Source organism: Schistocerca serialis, chromosome 3 (assembly GCF_023864345.2).
Source record: "Schistocerca serialis cubense isolate TAMUIC-IGC-003099 chromosome 3, iqSchSeri2.2, whole genome shotgun sequence".
NCBI lineage: Eukaryota > Metazoa > Arthropoda > Insecta > Orthoptera > Acrididae > Schistocerca > Schistocerca serialis.
Window position 1 is genome coordinate 950,874,806 of NC_064640.1, and position 2,987 is coordinate 950,877,792.

General features: G+C 41.1%; 1 non-coding gene across 1 annotated transcript; it reads right to left on the reverse strand.

Moving 5' to 3' along the window:
- Positions 1-2,373: 2,373 nt before the first annotated feature.
- Positions 2,374-2,448, reverse strand: Trnat-ugu (transfer RNA threonine (anticodon UGU)). Its single transcript has one exon. It is a non-coding gene; the product is annotated as a tRNA-Thr (tRNA).
- Positions 2,449-2,987: the final 539 nt, after the last annotated feature.

Consider the following 2,987-nt stretch of genomic DNA (forward strand, 5'->3'; position numbering starts at 1 on the left):
TTAAACGATGTTTTTCAGGAAATCATTAAGTGGTTCTCTGCAAATGGGCTCTCATTAAACTTTGGCAAAACACAGTATATACAGTTCCACACAGTAAATGAAATGACACGATTAATAAATATAGACTTCGATCAGAAATCGGTAGCTAAGGTAGAATATTCAAAATTTCTAGGTGTATGCATTGATGAGGGGTTAAACTGGAAAAAACACACTGGGGACCTGCTGAAACGTTTGAGTTCGGCTACTTATGCTATTAGGCTCATTGCAAATTTTGGCGATATACATCTAAGTAAATTAGCTTATCACGCCTATTTTCATTCTCTGCTTTCGTATGGCATCATATTCTCGGGTAACTCATCGTTGAGTAAAGGAGTGTTCATTGCACAAAAGCGTGTAATCAGAATAATTGCTGGAACTCATCCAAGATCATCCTGCAAACACTTATTTAAAGAGTTAGAAAGCTTCACTGTAGCCTCACAATATATATATATATATATATATATATATATATATATATATATATATATATATATATATATATTCACTTATGAAATTTGTTATTAACAATCCGAACGAATTCAAAAGTAATAGCAGTGTACATGACTACAATACTAGGAGAAAGGATGATCTTCACTACTCAAGATTAAATCTAACTTACCTAATTGCATCAAAGGTCTGACAGATAGCCATATAGCATTTAAAAAGAAATTAAAGGAATTTCTTAATAGCAACTTCTTCTACTCATTAGATGAATTTTTGGATATAGTAAGTGGGTAATTTCCCAACCCCCACAAAAAAATTGAAACGTTTGAATGTCATGTAATATTTTGTGTAATGTAATATCTTGTATGGACACCTTTTATTAACGTGACACGTTCCACATCATTACAAAGTGTCGTATTCATGATCTACGGAACAAATACTAATTTAATCTAATCTAATCTCTCTAAGGTTGTTGTTATAATTATAAATACCAACTTTTTGACTGTTTCATAGAATCGTAACAAACAGTTCAACGTAAGAAAGTTAGTAATAAATACAATACTTTCATTTGAAAACAAGGCACTTCATCGTTATAAGCCTCGCACTGCAAGCATGATGGAAAGTAAAACACACACAGTATATACGAGTGAGATAAGGTCTGCCTCCGTAAGTGTGTGGCCAACGCGATTGACAGCCCTTCTGAGGAACTGGGTTCGATTTCAGTCACTGCCAGGGAATTTTTCCCTTGTGCGAGGACTGATACGCGGTGGACTCAATCTCGTGAGGCCAACTGAGCAGCTTCTTTTTATTTTGAGCCATCAGTCTTGTAACTGGTTTTATGTGGCTCGCCACTAATTACTGTCCTGTGTCAACCTCTTCATTCCAGAGTAGCACTTGCACCCTACATCCTCAATTATTTGTTGGACGTGCTCAAGTTCTGTGCTCCCCTACAGTTTTTAACCTCTACAGCTTCCTCCAGTACCATGGAGTTTATTCCTTAACACCTTAACACGTCTCCTATCATCCAGTTCCTTCTTCTTGTCTGTCTTTCCCGTATGTTCCTTCCTTCGCAGATTCTCTGGAGAGTCTCCTCATTGCTTACCTTATTGGTCCACTTAATTTTCAACATTCTTCGCTAGCAGAACATCGAAAACGCCTTGATTCTCTTTCGGTCCGGTTTTCCCGCTGTCCATGACTCATCATAATACAACGCTGTGCTCCAAACGTACATTCTCATAAATTTATTCCTCAATTTAAGGCCAACGTTTGATACCAGTAGATTTCGCTTTATTAGGAATGCCCTCTTTATCTGTGCTACACTGCTCTTTACGTCCTCTCTGCTTCGTTCATAGGTAATATTGCTTCCAATGTAGCAGAAATCATCAACTTCGTCTACTCCATGATCCCCAACGTTCCCCATGTGTCTCGCTATTTTCATTTCTGCTATATCTCTGCATCTTTGTCTTTCTCCTGTTTACTCTCAGTCTATATTCTGGACTCAATAGAGTATTCATTCCATCCATAATTCTTCTTCACATTCGTAACAGATAGCAATGTCATCAACGAACCTTATCATTGATATCCTTTCACCCTGCATTTTAGTCCCACTCTAATACCTTTCTTTTATTTCTGTCATTCCTTCATCGACGTATAGACTGAACAGTACGAGCGATATACTTGATGCCTGTCCACAGCTCGTGGTCGTGCGGTAGCGTTCCCGCTTCCCGCGCCCAGGTTCCCGGGTTCGACTCCCGGCGGGGTCTGGGATTTTCTCTGCCTCGTGATGACTGGGTGTTGTGTGATGTCATTAGGTTTGAAATGATAATTAAATAGACACCCTAGCTGCAAGCAGGCGTTGATACACTTCATTGGGGACATGTTGAAAATGTGTGCCCCGTCCGGGACTCGAACCCGGGATCTCCTGCTTACATGGCAGACGCTCTATCCATCTGAGCCACCGCGGGCACAGAGGATAGTGCGTCTGCAGGGACTTATCCCTTGCACGCTCCCCGTGAGATCCACATTCCCAACATGTCCACAACACTACATTCGTAGTGCGCCTAATAGATGTTTGCCCATCATACTCATTACTCGAGGCAGATTAATCTACCAAGTCCCGTACGAGTTCGGGCATAGCGTGTGCGTTCGCACACATCTATTAGGCGCACTAAGAATGTAGTGTTGTGGACATGTTGGGAATGTGGATCTCACGGGGAGCGTGCAAGGGATAAGTCCCTGCAGACGCACTATCCTCTGTGCCCGCGGTGGCTCACATGGATAGAGCGTCTGCCATGTAAGCAGGAGATCCCGGGTTCGAGTCCCGGACGGGGCACACATTTTCAACATGTCCCCAATGAAGTCTATCAACGCCTGCTTGCAGCTAGGGTGTCTATTTAATTATCATTTCATTTCTAGCAAAGCTGCATGGTCATCCACGGTAACTGTTCTTTCGGGAACAGATACTACCGTCATATATATAGTCATTAGGTTTGTTAGCTTTAAGT